This window comes from Heptranchias perlo, chromosome 14 (genome assembly GCF_035084215.1).
Source record: "Heptranchias perlo isolate sHepPer1 chromosome 14, sHepPer1.hap1, whole genome shotgun sequence".
Taxonomy (NCBI): Eukaryota; Metazoa; Chordata; class Chondrichthyes; order Hexanchiformes; family Hexanchidae; genus Heptranchias; species Heptranchias perlo.
The window spans coordinates 6,690,485-6,710,325 of record NC_090338.1 but is presented as its reverse complement, the minus strand read 5'-3'; positions in this window follow the sequence as shown (position 1 = coordinate 6,710,325).

The following is a 19,841-nucleotide window of genomic DNA, read 5'->3' as shown; positions in this document are numbered from 1 at the left end:
ACTGACACACTCCTATGACTCCCTGTAAGTATTTACACACTCCAAGTGAGCGAGTGAGCAAGTGGGTGAGCGAGTGTGTGAGTGAGCGAGAGAGTGAGAGCATAAGTGAATGAGTGAATGAGGGAGTGTGATTGAGCAAGTGAGTGAGCGAGTGAGTGAGCGAGAGAGAGAGTGATTGAGACAGTGAATGAGTGAGTGACCGAGTGAGTGAGTGTGAGCAAATGAGTGAGTGTGAGCGAGTGAGCGAGAGAGAGAGTGAGTTAGTGTGAGTGAGTGTGAGTGAGAGAGTGAATGAGTGAGTAACCGAGCGAGTGAGAGAGTGTGAGTGAGAGAGTGTGAGTGAGAGAGTATGAGTGAAGAGTGTGAGTGAGAGAGTGAGAGTGTGAGTGAATGAGGGAGTGTGAGTAAGTGAGCGAGTGAATGTGAGTAAGTGAGCGAGTGAGTGTGAATGAGTGGGAGAGTGAGCGAGTGAATGAGTGAGTATGATTGAGCAATTGAGTGAGAGTGTGAGCGAGTGAATGTGAACGAGTGAGTGTGAGAGTAAGCGAGTGAGTGAGTGATTGAGCGAGTGAATGAACGAGTGAGTGAGTGATTGAGCGAGTGAGTGAGCGAGTGAGAGAGCGAAAGAGTGAATAAGAGTGAACAAATGAGTGAGTGTGATTGAGCAAGTAAGTCAGTGAGTGAGTGAGCGAGTGAGTGTGAGCGAGTGAGTGTGAGCGTGTGCAAATGAGCAAGTGAGTGAGAGAGTGAGTGAGCAAGTGAGAAAGTGAGTGAGTGAAAGAGTAAGTAAGCAAGTGAGTGAGTGAGCGAGAGAGTGAATGAGAGTGAACGAATGAGTGAATGTGATTGAGCAAGTGAATCAGCGAGTGAGTGAGCGAGTAAGTGACTAAGTGAGCAAGTGAGTGTAAGAGAGTGAGTGAATGAGCGAATGAGTGAGTGTGATTGAGCAAGCGAGTGAGTGAGAGTGTGAGTGAATGAGTGAGTGAATGATTGAATGTGTGACTGAGTGATTGAGTGAATGAGTGAAGTGAGTGAATGAGTGAGTGAATGAGTGAGTGAGCAAGAGAGCGAGTGATAGAGCGAGAGAGTGAATAAGAGTGAGCAAATGAGTGAGTGTGATTGAGCAAGTGGGTGAGCGGGCAGTGAGAGAGTGATTGAGACAGTGGGTGAGTGACCAAGTGAGTGAGCGTGAGTGAGTGAGTGAGCGAGTCAGTGAGTGAGTGAATGAGTGAGTGAGTGAGTGAAAGAGTAAGTAAGTGAATGAGTGAGTGAGTGAAAGAGTAAGTAAGTGAGTGAGTGAATAATTGAGCGAGTGAGTGAGCGAGTGAGAGAGCGAGAGAGTGAATGAGAGTGAACGAATGAGTGAATGTGATTGAGCAAGTGAATCAGTGAGTAAGCGAATGAGTGAGTGACTAAGTGAGCGAGTGAGTGTGAGAGAGTGAGTGAGTGAATGAGAGAGTGAATGAGAGAGTGAATGAGTGAGTGGCTAAGTGAGCGAGTGAGTGTGAGAGAGTGAGTGGGTGAATGAATGAGTGAATGAGAGAGTGAATGAGTGAGTGAATGAGTGAGTGAATGAGAGAGTGAATGAGTGAGTGAATGAGAGAGTGAATGAGTGAGTGAATGAGTGAGGCAAGTAAGTTAGTGAGTGAGCGATTTCTTTTAATTATTTGTTCTTGGTTGTGGGTGACTCTGCCCATCTCTAGTTGCCCTGCGGGCATTAAGAGTGAACCCCATAGTACGGGCTGGAGTCACGTGGAAGCCAGGTCAAGGAGTGGTGGCAGTTTCCCTTCTCTCAAGGACGTTACAGAGAGTAGAGGCGGAAAAAAATAATAGGAACAAAATGGTACCAGTTCTGGGCTTGGAGGGGTCCTGTGGTTTCACCCTCCCCCTCTCCCTCCATGGACTCCGGCCCAGGATTTTGAGAGGGGCCTCCTTAACTCTTTTTAAGGGGCTGACATTGCGTGATCTTCCGCCCATTTGCCTTTGTTCCTGCCTGTTGTGTACCTTGTCCTGCGAGCTGGTTAATGGTGTCGGGCTGTTGGGACATTTGATGAGCGCGACCGCAAACGTGACTCCAGGATGGTATGTTGTCTCTCTGGTGCTAGGGTCAAGGATGTCACGGAGCGGCTGCAGAGCATTCTGGAGGGGGAGGGTAAACAGCCAGTAGTCGTGGTCCATATTGGTACCAACGACATAGGTAAGAAAAAGGGATGAGGTCCTGCAAGGTGAATTTAAGGAGTTAGGAGATAAATTAAAAAGCAGGACTTCAAAGGTAGTGATCTCAGGATTTCTACCAGTGCCACGTGCTAGTGAGTATAGGAACAGGAGAATAGACAGGATGAATGCGTGGCTGCAGGGATGGTGTAGGAGGGAGGGATTTAGATTCCTGGGACATTGGGACCGGTTCTGGGGAAGGTGGGACCTGTACAAGCGGGACGGGTTACACCCGAGCAGGACCGGGACCAATGTCATCGCGGGGGTGTTTGCTAGTGCTGTTGGGGAAGGTTTAAACTAGAGTGGCAGGGGGATGGGAACCTGAGCGGGGAGTCAGAACGGAGTAAAGTTGAAAGCAGCAAGAGAGGGGAAGACCCAGGGGAAATTTACAATACAAATAGTACAAACAATTGTTCAAGAACAAGTGAGAGGGAAAAGCGTAGAGCAGAGGAAAGAAAGTGTAATTTAGGCACGACAGATAAAATAAAAACTAGAAGGCGTAAGGCGATTAACCCAGCATCAAAGCTGAAGGTCAGGCTAGGGTGTGTGGCCCAACTAAGAGTTCTATATACAAATGCATGGAGTATAAGGAATAAATTAAATGAACTACAGGTTCAAATTCAAATTGGAGGTTATGACATGATAGCTATTACTGAGGCATGGCTGCAGGATGGTCAGGATTGGGAACTAAATATACCGTTATAAGGTCTACAGGAGAGAGAGGGAAAATGGAAGAGGGGGAGGAGTAGCCTTAATGATTAGAGATGAAATCACTTCAATGATAAAGGGGGATATAACGAGAGGTAAGCAGCCAACAGAGACCTTATGGGTTGAATTGAGAAATAGGAAAGGATCTAAGACTATAGTGGGAGTTGTGTATAGGACCCCTGGCATCAGCTCCGAAGTGCTAGATTGTATAAATGCAGAGATTAGACAAGCGTGTAAGAAAGGCATAGTGGTCTTAATGGGGGACTTTAACCTTCACATAGATTGGGGAAAGCAGACGAGCAACTATCAGAAAGGTAGTGAATTTCTTGAGTGTGTCCGGGATAGTTTTCTACAGCAGTATGTCCTAGAGGCAACAACAGGGCAAGCCATACTAGATTTAGTAATGAGTAACGACCCAGATTTAGCTAACGGATTAACTGTGCGTGAACATCTATCCAATAGTGATCATAACATGATCGAGTTCAATGTAGTGTTTGAAAGGAAAAAAAGTGAATCAACTGCTAAGATTCTAGACTTGGGCAAGGCCGACTTCAATGGGATGAGACAGAGACTGTCCACAGTAAACTGTAAGAACTAGTAAGAACGGGATATGACGCTCGACTCATCGATCGACAGTTCCGACGGGCCACAGCAAAAAATCGCATAGACCTCCTCAGGAGACTAACACGGGACGCAACCAACAGAGTACCCTTTGTCGTCCAGTACTTCCCCGGAGCGGAGAAACTACGCCATGTTCTCCGCAGCCTTCAACATGTCATCAATGACGACGAACACCTCGCTATGGCCATCCCCACACCTCCACTACTCGCCTTCAAACAGCCACCCAACCTCAAACAGACCATCGTTCGCAGCAAATTACCTAGCTTTCAAGAGAACAGCGTCCACGACACCACACAACCCTGCCACGGTAACCTCTGCAAGACATGCCAGATCATCGACACAGATACCACCATCACACGAGAGGACACCACCCACCAGGTGCATGGTTCATACTCCTGTGACTCGGCCAACGTTGTCTACCTCATACGTTGCAGGAAAGGATGCCCCAGAGCATGGTACATTGGCGAGACCATGCAGACGCTGCGACAACGGATGAACGGACACCGCGCAACAATCGCCAAACAGGAGGGTTCCCTCCCAGTCGGGGAACACTTCAGCAGTCATGGACATTCATCCACCGACCTTCGGGTAAGCGTACTCCAAGGCGGCCTTCGAGACACACGACAACGCAAAATCGTCGAGCAGAAATTGATAGCCAAGTTCCGCACCCATGAGGACGGCCTCAACCGGGATCTTGGGTTCATGTCACGCTACACGTTACCCCACCAGCGAACAAATGTTATCTGTTTTTAATATAACGGGTCAGTTGCTGTCTTTTCTATGTTTCTACCTCTCTATCTCTGTTTTTTTTTGTTTGTTGTTTTTTTTTTGGTGATTTGTATATTCTGAGACCTTGCAGGTAACACCTGTCTGTCTGCACACTGATTGCCTTGGCAACGGGCAGTTGAAAAAACTGTCTGTAATCACCAAGCATTGTTCTGTGAATTATAAATGCGATTTCATTTCGAGGATTTCATTTCGTTCACCTGAGGAAGGAGGAAGCCTCCGAAAGCTTGTGAATTTAAAATAAAATTGCTGGACTATAACTTGGTGTTGTAAAATTGTTTACAATTGTCAACCCCAGTCCATCACCGGCATCTCCACATCGCAGTAAACTGGGCAAATCTGTTAATGGGTAAAACGACTGATGATCAGTGGGAAATGTTTAAAGAAACATTTAACGTGATACAGAATCGGTTTATACCCCTGAGGGGCAAGAACTCTACTTGCCAAAAAAAACAGCCATGGACAACTAAAGAGGTAAGGCACAGTATAAGACATAAGGAAAGGGCATACAAAAAGGCAAAAAATGGCACAGATCCTGGCAAATGGGAAAGATACAAAGATCAACAAAGGGTCACAAAACAGATAGTAAGAGCTACAAAAAGAGAGTATGAAAAGAAACTTGCAAGGGATATCAAAACCAATACGAAGAACTTTTATAGTTACATTAGGAAAAAGAGGGTGGTCAGGAGCAGTGTTGGCCCCTTAAAAACTGAAAGTGGGGATATTGTCATTGACAATGGGGAAATGGCGGACATGTTGGACAATTACTTTGCGTCAGTATTTACAGTAGAAAAAGAGGATAGCATGCCGGAAATCCCAAGAAAACTAATACTGAATCGGGGACAGGGACTCAATAAAATTAACATAAGTAAAGCAACAGTAATGAAGAAAATAATAGCACTAAAGAGTGACAAATCCCCAGGACCAGATGGTTTCCATCCCAGAGTTTTAAAGGAAGTAGGTGAGCACATTGCAGATGCCCTAACTATAATCTTTCAAAGTTCTCTAGATTCAGGAACTGTCCCTCTAGATTGGAAAATTGCACTTGTCACTCCGCTTTTTAAGAAAGGAGAGAGAGGGAAAATGGGGAATTATAGACCAGTTAGCCTAACATCTGTTGTGGGGAAAATGCTGGAGTCTATAATTAAGGATAGGGTGACTGAACACCTCGAGAATTTTCAGTTAATTAGAGAGAGCCAGCATGGATTTGTGAAAGGTAGGTCGTGCCTGACAAACCTGATTGAATTTTTTGAAGAGGTGACTAAAGTAGTGGACAGGGGAATGTCAATGGATGTTATTTATATGGACTTCCAGAAGGCATTTGATAAGGTCCCACATAAGAGACTGTTACCTAAGATAGAAGCCCATGGAATCGAGGGAAAAGTACGGACTTGGTTAGGAAGTTGGCTGAGCGAAAGGCGACAGAGAGTAGGGATAATGGAAAGGTACTCACATTGGCAGGATGTGACTAGTGGAGTCCCGCAGGGATCTGGCTTGGGGCCTCAATTAGTCACAATATTTATTAACGACTTAGATGAAGGCACAGAAAGTCTCATATCTAAGTTTGCCGATGACACAAAGATTGGTGGCATTGTAAGCAGTGTAGATGAAAACATAAAATTACAAAGCGATATTGATAGATTAGGTGAATGGGCAAAACTGTGGCAAATGGAATTCAATGTAGACAAATGTGAGGTCATCCACTTTGGATCAAAAAAGGATAGAACAGGGTACTTTCTAAATGGTAACAAGTTAAAAACAGTGGATGTCCAAAGGGACTTAGGGGTACAGGTACATAGATCATTGAAATGTCATGAACAGGTGCAGAAAATAATCAAGAAGGCAAATGGAATGCTGGCCTTTATATCTGGAGGACTAGAGTACAAGGGGGCAGAAGTTATGCTGCAGCTATACAAAACCCTGGTTAGACCGCACCTGGAGCACTGTGAGCAGTTCTGGGCACCGCACCTTCGGAAGGACATATTGGCCTTGGAGGGAGTGCAGCGTAGGTTTACTAGAATGATTTACGTCAAGGGTTAAGTTACGAGGAGAGATTACACAAATTGGGGTTGTATTCTCTAGAGTTTCAAAGGTTAAGGGGTGATCTGATTGAAGTTTATAAGATATTAAGGGGAACAGATAGGGTGGATAGAGAGAAACTATTTCCGCTGGTTGGGGATTTTAGGAGTAGGGAGCACAGTCTAAAAATTAGAGCCAGACCTTTCAGGAGCGAGATTAGAAAACATTTCTACACACAAAGGGTTGTAGAAGTTTGGAACTGTTGTAGAACTGCTGCTCTTGTCCTTCTAGGTGGTAGAGGTCGTGGGTTTGGGAGGTGCTGTCGAAGAAGCCTTGGCAAGTTGCTGCAGTGCATCCTGTGGATGGTACACACTGCAGCCACAGTGCGCCAGAGGTGAAGGGAGTGAATGCTTAGGGTGGTGGATGGGGTGCCAATCAAGCGGGCTGCTTTGTCCTGGATGGTGTCAAGCTTCTTGAGTGTTGTTGGAGTTGCACTCATCCAGGCAAGTGGAGAGTATTCCATCACACTCCTGACTTGTGCCTTGTAGATGGTGGAAAGGCTTCGGGGAGTCAGAAGGTGAGTCACTCGCCGCAGAATACCCAGCCTCTGACCTGCTCTTTTAGCCACACTATTTATGTGGCTGGTCCAGTTCAATTTCTGGTCAATGGTGACCCCCAGGATGTTGATGGTGGGGGATTCGGCGATGGTAATTCCATTGAATGTCAAGGGGAGGTGGTTAGATTTTCTCTTGTTGGAGATGGTCATTGCCTGGCACTTGTCTGGTGCGAATGTTACTTGCCACTTATCAGCCCAAGCCTGGATGTCGTCCAGGTCTTGCTGCATGCGGGCTCGGACTGCTTCATTATCTGAGGAGTTGTGAATGGAACTAAACACTGTGCAATCATCAGCGAACATCCCCATTTCTGACCTTATGATAGCGGGAAGGTCATTGATGAAGCAGCTGAAGATGGTTGGTCCTGAGGAACTCCTGCAGCAATGTCCTGGAGCTAAGATGATTGGCCTCCAACAACCACTAACATCTTCCTTTGTGCTAGATATGACTCCAGCCACTGGAGATTTTTCCCCCTGATTCCCATTGACTTCAATTTTACTAGGGCTCCTTGGTGCCACACTCAGTCAAATGCTGCCTTGATGTCAAGGGCAGTCACTCTCACCTCACCTCTGGAATTCAGCTCTTTTGTCCATGTTTGGACCAAGGCTGTAATGAGGTCTGGAGCCGAGTGGTCCTGGCGGAACCCAAACTGAGCATCGGTGAGCAGGTTATTGGTGAGTAAGTGCCGCTTGATAGCACTGTCGACAACACCGTCTATCACTTGCTGATGATTGAGAGTAGACCGATGGGGCGGTCATTGGTCGGATTGGATTTGTCCTGCTTTTTGTGGACAGGACATACCTGGGCAATTTTCCACATTGTCGGGTAGATGCCAGTGTTGTAGCTGTACTGGAACAGCTTGGCTCGAGGCGCGGCTAGTTCTGGAGCACAGGTCTTCAGCACTACAGCCGGGATGTTGTCGGGACCCATAGCCTTTGCTGTATCCAGTGCACTCAGCCGTTTCTTGATATCACGTGGAGTGAATCGAATTGGCTGAAGACTGGCTTCTGCGTTGGTGGGGATATCGGGAGGTGGCCGAGATGGATCATCCACTCGGCACTTCTGGCTGAAGATGGTTGCAAACGCTTCAGCCTTGTCTTGCTGTTTGACTGACAGTCAACAATCATCCAAAGAGTCTGTTCGCTTTCCAATTGGCCATGGGAAGGCAGGACGCAGCGAGGATGGGCGTGTCGGGCGACCAATGGGGGGAGAGTGAGGGCGGGGCAGCTGGATTCAGGAGGTCATGTCATGACACCTACAGGAATACGTCCAAGCAGAGTTGTCAACCCCCGACTTTGCACGTTGGCCTCAGTCGAGCTGTGACGGGTTGAGCGAAGCCTCCTTTGGAACTCATTCTATGTCTGTACACCTCGTGTCAGCTAAAAGCCGGGTGGTGGGGAGAGAGATCGTTTCCCAATCTTGAGTTTCTGGTGGAGAATTCAGCGGCATGCAATTTTCCCACTACTTAAAAGTAACAGTCAGGGAAACGTGCCCAGCGCCTGTCTGGCTATCCGATCTGCATCACGGCGGGTAAGGCCCTCGTTGGGAGCTCCAAGTCTGAACTTTCAGATGAGGCGTTAAGCTGAAGCCCCGTCTGCCCTCTCGGGGTGGATATAAAAGATCCCATGGCCACTCTTTTGAAGAAGAGCAGGGGAGTTCTCCCCGGTGACCTGGGCCAATATTTATCCCTCAACCAACATCACTAAAGAATCAGGTTATCTGGTCATTTATCTCATTGCTGTTTGTGGGATCTTGCTGTGCGCATATAGGCTGCTGCATTTCCTACATTACAACAGTGACCACATCTCAAAAAGTACTTCTGTGGCTGTAAAGTGCTTTGGGATGTCCTGAGGTCGTGAATGGCGCGATAGAAAGGCAAGTCTTTCTTGCTTCTTGCATGACCCTGAAGATGACAGGATAGATTCAGATCAGGCGGCCCATTTTAGCCCATTCATCCAGAATAAATGACCAACATTCTCCTCTCCCTGTCAAGTCATTCAACTGTATCTTGAATAAGTCTACCTTGCCCAGAGATCATCCCACTCTGTATGAAGTAATTCCTCCTGAAATCGATCCTAAACTTTCCTTTATCCTGTATCCCCCACCCGCAGTGCTAGTATCCTGACATACGCTGATGCGGTTTCTGGATTACCTGTGGCTCAGTGGGTAGTACTCTTGCCTTCTTGTAGTCGCATAGGTCATGGGTTCAAGTCCCACTCCAGCAGAGGTAAGTATATAATCCAGGCTGACACTCCCAGTGCAGTTCTGAGGGAGTGCTGCACTGTTGGAGGTGCCGTCTCTCGGCCCCGAACCAGGCCAGTCACCAGCCTCCCGCAAAAGGTAGGTGGGGGCCTAGTTAACATTCAAAATAGCCGTGGCCAATGACATCGTAGATTAGGGGGAGTCCTGCGCTGTGGGATGCCCAGAAGCGGGAGTCGCTGACTGGCCAAGGTAAGTAGTGAAGACTTGCTCTTTTTAGCAGTCCTTGTGGGCCAGGAGGAGCAGAGGTGCTCCCCAAACTACCCACCCCCCTCACCCAGGCCTCGCGAGGAAGCTTTCGATCCTTCAGCCTTCCCCCGACCCCAATCACAGCTTTCTGCTCCCAACCCCTCTCCCACCCGATCGCGGCCCGCAGCCTTCTCCCCCTCCCCCCCCCCCCCCACTGATTGCCGGGAAGTCCGCCCAAAATGATTCCGTTAAGATCGGCAGGGTCTCCACATCCCCTGGCCTGGTCTGGTTCATTGCCCACTACCAGGCTGCCCTGCGCCCTCTCCGTTAATACCGGGGCCTGGGAATTCAAACCCCACCACAACATAAACAACAACTTGCATTTATTTAGCGCCTTTAACATGGTAAAACATCCCAAGGCGCTTCACAGGAGCGATTATCAAACAAACATTGACACCGTGCCACGTAAGGAGATATTAGGACAGGTGACCAAAAGCTTGGTCAAAGTAGTAGGTTTTGAGGAGCATCTTAAAGGAGGAGAGAGAGGCAGAGAGGTTTAGGGAGGGAATTCCAGAGCTTAGGGCCTAGGCATCTGAAGGCACGGCCGCCAATGGTGGAGCGATTAAAATCGGGGGATGCACAAGAGGCCAGAATTGGAGGATCGCAGAGATCTCGGAGGGTTGTAGGGCTGGAGGAGGTTACAGAGATAGGGAGGGGCGAGGCCATGGAGGGATTTGAAAACAAGGATGAGAATTTTAAAATCGAGGCGTTCCCGGACTGGGAGCCAATGTAGGTCAGCGAGAACAGGGGGTGATGGGTGAACGGGACTTGGTGCGAGTTAGGATACGGGCAGCAGAGTTTTAGATGAGCTCAAGTTTACTGAGGGTGGAATAGTTGTGTCTTAAAGGACATTTTAATCCTGATTCTAGAGATGATGTCATTATTGGATTCTAGAATAGGAAGGACATAAAACAATATTAATGGACTGAATTTCAAAATATAAAGAGGAATACTACTAACAGAAACCAGGTCAACCAAAGCAGGATTTCAAAACAAAGAGATGTTCCCTCTAAGAGGGAATGATCTGAACTTAATGATCTGAAGATTCTACCACTTCCAGCACTGTTCATCCTTTCGCCTGGCTGAGCTGGAACAATCAAGCACTGTGCGTCAGGTCTTCTCTGCTCGTGCTCAAACAACGTCGCATTGTATCATAGTAGGTACAGCACAGGATGAGGCCATTCAGCCCATCGTACCTGTGCCAGCTCTTTGAAAGAGCTATCCACAAAGTCTCACTCCCCTGCTCTTTCCCCGTACCTCTGTAATTTTTTCCCCTTCAAGTGTTTATCCAGTTCCCTTTTGAAAGTTACTATTGAATCTGCTTCCACCGCCCTTTCAGGCAGCGCATTCCAGATCATAACAACTCGCTGTGTAAAAAAAATGTTTCCTCGTGTCGCCTCTGGCTCTTTTGCCGATCACCTAAAATCTGTGTCCTCTGGTTACCGACCCTCCAGCCACTGGAAACAGTTTCTCCTTTTTGAACACCTCTGTTAAATCTCCCCATAACCTTCTCTGTTCTAAGGAGAACAATCCCAGCTTCTCCAGTCTCTCCACATAACTGAAGTCCCTCATCCCTGGTACTATTCTAGTAAATCTCTTCTGCACCCTCTCTAAGGCCTTGACATCCTTCCTAAAGTGTGGTGCCCAAAATTGAACACAATATTCCAGCTATGGTCTAACCAGTGTTTTATAAAGGTTTAGCATAACTTCCTTGCTTTTATACTCTGTGCCTCTATTAATAAAGTCCAGGATCCCATGTGCTTTTTTAACAGCCTTCTCAACTTGTCCTGCCACCTTCAAAGATTTATGTATCTGCACCTCCAGGTCTCTCTGTTCCTGCACCCCCTTTAAAATTGCACCATTTAGTTTATTTTGCCTCTCCTCATTCTTCCGACCAAAATGTATCACTTCACAATTCTCTGCATTAAATTTTATCTGTCGTGTGTCTGCCCATTTCACCAGTCTGTCTCTGTCCTCTCGAACGTCTGTTACTATCCTCCACATTGTTTACTACATTTCCAAGTTTTGTGTCCTTTGCAAACTTTGAAATTATACCCTCTATAACCAAGTCTAGGTCATTAATATATGTCAAATAGAACAGTGGTGCTAATACTGACCCCTGGGGAACACCACTGTAAACTTCCCTCCAATCTGAAAAATAACCGTTCACCACTACTCTCTGCTTTCTGTCCCTTAACCAATTTTGTATCCATGCTGCCACTGACCCTTTAATCCCATGGGCTTTAATTTTGCTAACAAGTCTATTATGTGGTACTTTATCAAGTGCCTTTTGAAAGTCCATTTACACAACATCAACCGTACTACCCTCATCAACCCTCTCCGCTACTTCATCAAAGAACTCAATCAAGTTAGTCAAACACAATTTTCCTTTAACAAATCAGCGCTGATTTTCATTTATTAGCCCAGACTTTTCCAAGCGCCAATTCATTTTGTCCCAGATTATTGTCTCTAAATGTTTCCCCACCACCGACATTAGGCTGACTGCGCTGGGTTTATTGCCGGGTTTATCTCTCTCCCCTTTTTTGCACAGGGGTGTAACATTTGCAATCCTCCAGTCCTTGGGCACCGTCCCCATATCTAAGGAGGATTGGAAGATTGTGGCCAGAGCCTCTGCAATTTCTACCCTTACCTCCCTCAGTAACCGAGGATGCATCTCATCTGGACAAAAGATATTACTCGTGCTGGCTCGATTCTAAACTTCCCAGACGTTTGCATGAGTGATCGAGCAACATGAAGCATGGCTATACTAGCTATACAAAACCCTGGTTAGACCGCACCTGGAGTACTGTGAGCAGTTCTGGGCACCGCACCTTCGGAAGGACATATTGGCCTTGGAGGGAGTGCAGCGTAGGTTTACTAGAATGATACCCGGACTTCAAGGATTAAGTTACGAGGAGAGATTACATAAATTGGGGTTGTAATCTCTAGAGTTTCGAAGGTTAAGGGGTGATCTGATCAAAGTTTATAAGATATTAAGGGGAACGGATAGGGTGGATAGAGAGAAACTATTTCCGCTGGTTGGGGATTCCAGGAGTAGAGGGCACGGTCTAAAAATTAGAGCCAGAACTTTCAGGAGCGAGATTAGAAAACATTTCTGCACACAAAGTGTTGTGGACGTTTGGAACTCTCTTCCGCAAACGGCAATTGAGACTAGCTCAATTGCTAAATTTAAATGTGAGATAGATAACTTTTTGGCAACCAAAGTTATTAAGGGATATGGGCCAAAGGCGGGTCTATGGAGTTAGATCACAGATCAGCCATGATCTTATCAAATGGCGGAGCAAGGCACGAGGGGCTGAATGGCCGACTCCTGTTCCTATGGCCGAAAACACTGACGTTATGCATGAGTGGTTGGGCCTAATGTGGCCGTAGCCTCCTGGAACAATGCCCCAATGTTCTCTTTGGCTTGTGGTTTTTAAAAATATGATTTGAATCACACGATACTTACGGATGAGGAAGGAAGTTTGGCCTATTTTAATTCTTGCATCCAGAACAACTCCCCCCATTACTGCATCTAGTTGTTTGTTAAGTGAATCCCGGGTTTTTGACTCCATCACTCTGCCCAGAAGTCCTTTTCAGGTGGTGAAGAACCCTGACACCAGCCCTAAAGCAGCCTTTTACTAGTTTGAAACCTCGGCCCTGTGGATTAACCTTCTCCGTACCATTTCCTATCTATAAGTTCACCTCTCAGATACCCACTTTCCAGGCTGAAAAGCCCAAGTCTCTCCAGTCCTTCCTCATTACTCAGACCCCCGACACAAGGGATCAACCTCATGGCTCTTCTTTGCGTTGCCTCCAGGCTTAAACGTCTCCCTTGTTTCTCAGTGACCAGAGCTGGACACAATACTCAAGTTGCAGTCTGACTAGAGCTCTGTACAGTTTGATCACCACTTCCTCTGACTTGTTTTGATTATGTCGTTCAACATCCGTTGGGTTTTGTTGATTGCTGCTCTGCATCAGTCGGATATTTTGAGCGTTGAATCCACTAAGTCTCCTTCAACTCCACCTGGAGCCATTTCATTGCCATTCATGAAGTATGTTTGTTGCCCATCTTCCTTCTGCAAAGCTTCAAATTTGTCTGCATTAAATTCCATCTGCTACTGTTCGGCTCACTCAGTTATCTGGTTTAGCTCATTGATTCACAAGTCAGGAGTGTGATGGAATACTCTCCACTTGCCTGGATGAGTGCAGCTCCAACAACACTCAAGAAGCTCGACACCATCCAGAGCAAAGCAGCCCGCTTGATCGGCACCCCATCCACCACCCTGAACATTCACTCCCTTCACCACCGGCGCACCGTGGCTGCAGTGTGTACCATCCACAGGATGCACTGCAGCAACTCGCCAAGGCTTCTTCGACAGCACCTCCCAAACCCGCGACCTCTACCACCTAGAAGGACAAGGGCAGCAGGCACATGGGAACAACACCACCTGCACGTTCCCCTCCAAGTCACACACCATCCCGACTTGGAAATATATCGGCCGTTCCTTCATCGTCGCTGGGTCAAAATCCTGGAACTCCTGACCTAACAGCACTGTGGGAGAACCTTCACCACACGGACTGCAGCGGTTCAAGAAGGCGGCTCACCACCACCTTCTCAAGGGCAATTAGGGATGGGCAATAAATGCCGGCCTCGCCAGCGACGCCCACATCACGAGAATGAATGAATTTTCTGGGCTGCCTACTTCAATTCCATTGCCCTTTTCACGTTGCTGTTAATTTGAAAGAGTCAATAAATGTTGAATCCGGGGTCTTCAGAGGTCAGATTAAACTAAATTGGTTCCACACTACTAGCCTGCTGGTCCAGCATTTCTAAATTAGACTGTTTTTTAATTAGTTAACACACTGTCATTACCAGAAGCTGACATGTCAAGGATGCTATAGTTCAGATATTTCCTGAACAATGTGAGCTAGGGTTATTACAGGTGTCAGCCATGGCTCACTGGGCAGCACTCTCACCTCTGAGTCAGAAGGTTGTGGGTTTGAGTCCCACTCCAGAGATTTGAGCACAAAATGCAATGCTGAGGGAGTGCTGCATTGTTGGAGGTGCCGTCTTTCGGATGAGATGTTAAACCGAGGCCCCGTCTGCTCTCTCAGGCGGACTTAAAAGATCCCACGGCCACTATTTCAAAGCAGAGCAGGGGGTTTCTCCCCGGTGTCCTGGCCGATATTTTTCCCCTCAACAAACATCACTAGAACAGATGATCTGGTCATTATCACATTGCTGTTTGTGGGATCTTGCTGTGCACAAATTAGCTGCTGCGTTTCCTACATTGCAACAGTGACTACGCTTCAAAAAGTAGTTCATTGGCTGTAAGGTGCTTTGGGAGGTCATGAAAGGTGCTGCATAAATGCGAGTCTTTCTTGTTTCAAAAGCCTTGGAATCATTTAAGAGGCAATTGGATGCTGCAATGGGGGAGGGTAAGTTAGGATCTCACTGGATGGATAAATTAAGATGGGCTGAATGGCCTCCTTCCTCCACGATGGCCTTGTGACCTGTTTTGGACACCTCGTCCCAGGCAGCGCTGACTGCAATGTGCTGAGGAAGGAGGCCCTGAACAGCCATGTGTGTGTCGTCGTTCCTCGTACCATCGCCTCCCCTCAGCAATGGTCTCCAGGGACCTGTTAGAAAGGGGAGCTGAACTCCCTTGAATTATCCCTGGGCTAAAAGGGTTAAATTATGAGGACAGGTTGCATAGACTAGGCTTGTATTCCCTCGAGTGTAGAAGATTAAGGGGTGATCTGATCGAGGTGTTTGAGATGATTAAAGGAGGGTAGATAGAGAGAAACTATTTCCTCTGGTGGGGGGAGTCCAGAACAAGGGGGCATAACCTTAAAATTACAGTTAGGCCGTTCAGGGGTGATGTCAGGAAGCACTTCTTCACACAAAGGGGAGTGGAAATCTGGAACTCTCTCCCCCAAAAAGCTGTTGAGGCCGGGGGTCAATTGGAAATTTCAAAACAGAGATCGATAGATTTGTTTTTTAGACGAGGATTATGGAGCCAAGAGAGGTAAATAGAGTTACGATACAGATCAACCATGATCTAATTGAATGGTAGAACAGGCTCGAGGGGCTGAATGGCCTGCTCCTGTTCCAGTGTTCCCGTTCCACCAACTAACAGGTGCCTGGCCCTTCTCAGCACCGTTCGCAGACTACAGGAAGTGCACCCGCCACTTTAAGGAGCTGCTCCTGCCCAGGAATTCCTCCTCCCCGCTTATCCCCAGGCCTCTGCGCTCCCAGTGCAGGATGTAAATCACACGAGACCAATATGAGGGGGTAGCGGAATGCCCAGCAGGTGCCCCCTCGCTACACTGACGGAGCCAACTGCACCAGGGGCTGATGCGCTGGTGTACCCACCAGAGGAACCTACAGCCCCGGAAACAATTTCCGCTCCTCTGGCTCCCCACCAGGAAGCCTCGGGCCTCCCCTTCCCCAGGTGGCTTCCCCTCCCCCCTCTCCCCCTACTCTCCCCCCACCCCGATCACCATCATCTCTCCCCCCATCCCCCACCACTTACCTGACCACCCGGCGACCGTTCCCGCGGGACCCTGGAGGGGGGGGGGAAGGGGGGGTGACCTCCTGTCGCCAGGAATCCGGGGTCCTTTGGATATGGAAATGAGGCCCCAGGAGTTAAAATCTCTCCGGGGTCAAGGAATGCCCCGGTCCGTTCCCCCCCTCCCTCAACCTTCGCCCCCTGTTCTCGGGGTTAGGAACATAGGAACAGGAGTAGGCCATTCAGCCCCTCATGCCTGCTCCGCCATTTGATAAGATCATGGCTGATCTGTGATCTAACTCCATATACCTGCCTTTGGCCCATAATTTTTTAATTTTTTTTATTCGTTCACGGGATGTGGGCGTCGCTGGCGAGGCCAGCATTTATTGCCCATCCCTAATTGCCCTTGAGAAGGTGGTGATGAGCCGCCTTCTTGAACCGCTGCAGTCCGTGTGGTGAAGGTTCTCCCACAGTGCTGTTAGGAAGGGAGTTCCAGGATTTTGACCCAGCGACGATGAAGGAACGGCCGATATATTTCCAAGTCGGGATGGTGTGTGACTTGGAGGGGAACGTGCAGGTGGTGTTGTTCCCATGTACCTGCTGCTCTTGTCCTTCTAGGTGGTAGAGGTCGCGGGTTTGGGAGGTGCTGTCGAAGAAGCCTTGGCGAGTTGCTGCAGTGCATCCTGTGGATGGTACACACTGCAGCCACTGTGCGCCGGTGGTGAAGGGAGTGAATGTTTAGGGTGGTGGATGGGGTGCCAATCAAGCGGGCTGCTTTATCTTGGATGGTGTCGAGCTTCTTGAGTGTTGTTGGAGCTGCACTCATCCAGGCAAGTGGAGAGTATTCCATCACACTCCTGACTTGTGCCTTATGGATGGTGGAAAGGCTTTGGGGAGTCAGGAGGTGAGTCACTCGCCGCAGAATACCCAGCCTCTGACCTGCTCTCGCAGCCACAGTATTTATATGGCTGGTCCAGTTAAGTTTCTGGTCAATGGTGACCCCCAGGATGTTGATGGTGGGGATTCGGCGATGGTAATGCCGTTGAATGTCAAGGGGAGGTGGTTAGACTCTCTCTTGTTGGAGATGGTCATTGCCTGGCACTTGTCTGGCGCGAATGTTACTTGCCACTTATGAGCCCAAGCCTGGATGTTGTCCAGGTCTTGCTGCATGCGGGCTCGGACTGCTTCATTATTTGAGGGGTTACGAATGGAACTGAACACTGTGCAGTCATCAGCGAACATCCCCATTTCTGACCTTATGATGGAGGGAAGGTCATTGATGAAGCAGCTGAAGATGGTTGGGCCTAGGACACTGCCCTGAGGAACTCCTGCAGCAATGTCCTGGGGCTGAGATGATTGGCCTCCAACAACCACTACCATCTTCCTTTGTGCTAGGTATGACTCCAGCCACTGGAGAGTTTTCCCCCCGATTCCCATTGACTTCAATTTTACTAGGGCTCCTTGGTGCCACACTCGGTCAAATGCTGCCTTGATTTCAAGGGCAGTCACTCTCACCTCACCTCTGGAATTCAGCTCTTTTGTCCATGTTTGGACCAGGGCTGTAATGAGGTCTGGAGCCGAGTGGTCCTGGCGGAACCCAAACTGAGCATCGGTGAGCAGGTTATTGGTGAGTAAGTGCCGCTTGATAGCACTGTCGACAACACCTTCCATCACTTTGCTGATGATTGAGAGTAGACTGATGGGGCGGTAATTGGCCGGATTGGATTTGTCCTGCTTTTTGTGGACAGGACATACCTGGGCAATTTTCCACATTGTCGGGTAGATGCCAGTGTTGTAGCTGTACTGGAACAGTTTGGCTAGAGGCGCAGCTAATTCTGGAGCACAAGTCTTCAGCACTACAGCTGGGATGTTGTCGGGGCCCATAGCCTTTGCTGTATCCAGTGCACTCAGCCGTTTCTTGATATCACGTGGAGTGAATCGAATTGGCCGAAGACTGGCTTCCATGATGGTGGGGATATCGGGAGGAGGCCGAGATGGATCATCCACTCCGCACTTCTGGCTGAAGATTGTTGCAAATGCTTCAGCCTTGTCTTTTGCACTCACGTGCTGGACTCCGCCATCATTGAGGATGGGGATGTTTGCAGAGCCTCCTCCTTCCGTTAGTTGTTTAATTGTCCACCACCATTCACGACTGGATGTGGCAGGACTGCAGAGCTTTGATCTGATCCGTTGGTTGTGGAATCGCTTAGCTCTGTCTATAGCATGTTGCTTCCGCTGTTTAGCATGCATGTAGTCCTGAGTTGTAGCTTCACCAGGTTGGCACCTCATTTTTAGGTACGCCTGGTGCTGCTCCTGGCATGCTCTTCTACACTCCTCATTGAACCAGGGTTGATCCCCTGGCTTGTTGGTAATGGTAGAGTGAGGAATATGCCGGGCCATGAGGTTACAGATTGTGCTGGAATACAATTCTGCTGCTGCTGATGGCCCACAGCGCCTCATGGATGCCCAGTTTTGAGCTGCTAGATCTGTTCTGAATCTATCCCATTTAGCACGGTGGTAGTGCCACACAACACGTTGGATGGTGTCCTCAGTGCGAAGACGGGATTTCATCTCCACGAGGACTGTGCGGTGGTCACTCCTACCAATACTGTCATGGACAGATACATTTGCGACAGGTAGATTGGTGAGGACGAGGTCAAGTAAGTTTTTCCCTCGTGTTGGTTCGCTCACCACCTGCCGCAGGCCCAGTCTAGCAGCTATGTCCTTCAGGACTCGGCCAGCTCGGTAGGTCAGTAGTGGTGCTGCCGAGCCACTCTTGGTGATGGACATTGAAGTTCCCCACCCAGAGTACATTCTGTGCCCTTGCTACCCTCAGTGCCTCCTCCAAGTGGTGTTCAACATGGAGGAGGACTGATTCATCAGCTGAGGAAGGACGGTAGGTGGTAATCAGCAGGAGGTTTCCTTGCCCATGTTTGACCTGATGCCATGAGATTTCATGGGGTCCAGAGTCAATGTTGAGGACTCCCAGGGTCACTCCCTCCTGACTGTCTATCACTGTACCGCCACCTCTGGTGGGTTTGTCCTGCCGGTGGGACAGGACATACCCAGGGATGGTGATGGAAGAGTCTGGGACGTTGGCTGAAAGATATGATTCTGTGAGTATGGCTATGTCAGGCTGTTGCTTGACTAGTCTGTGGGACAGCTCTCCCAATTTTGGCACAAGTCCCCAGATGTTAGTAAGGAGGACCTTGCAGGGTCGACTGGGCTTGGTGTTTTGCCGTTGTCATGTCCGGTGCCTGGTGGTCCGATGCCGGGTGGTCCGTCCGGTTTTTTTCTTATTATGACTTTTCGTAGCGAGATTTTACAACTGAGTGGCTTGCTAGGCCATTTCAGAGGGCAATTAAGAATCAACCACATTGCTGTGGGTCTGGAGTCACATATAGGCCAGACCGGGTAAGGGCGGCAGGTTTCCTTCCCTAAAGGACATTAGTGAACCAGATGGGTTTTTACGACAATCCGGTAGTTTCATGGCCATCATTACTGATACTAGTATTTTAATTCCAGATTTTTATTTAATTAATTGAATTTAATTATATCCCATAATACCAACCCTCCAGGATTGTCCCCGGAGTCTCCAGGAATTAAAGATAAACCTCCCAGGAAACTCTCTATCAGCAAAAAGCCCATGGAGAAAAATCATTGGGGCCATTAAAAAAAAAATTATGCATTTTATTTTCATTGAACGCTACAAAAGTATTGGAGATGGGGAAAGAAAGGCTGTTTGACCGGGTGGGGCTGGTTGGAAGCTGGAGGTCATGTGATGAAATCTCCAGGAATACGGCCAACCAGAGTCGCCAACCCCCACCCTTCCACCCCTATTATCCTCCCCGCACGC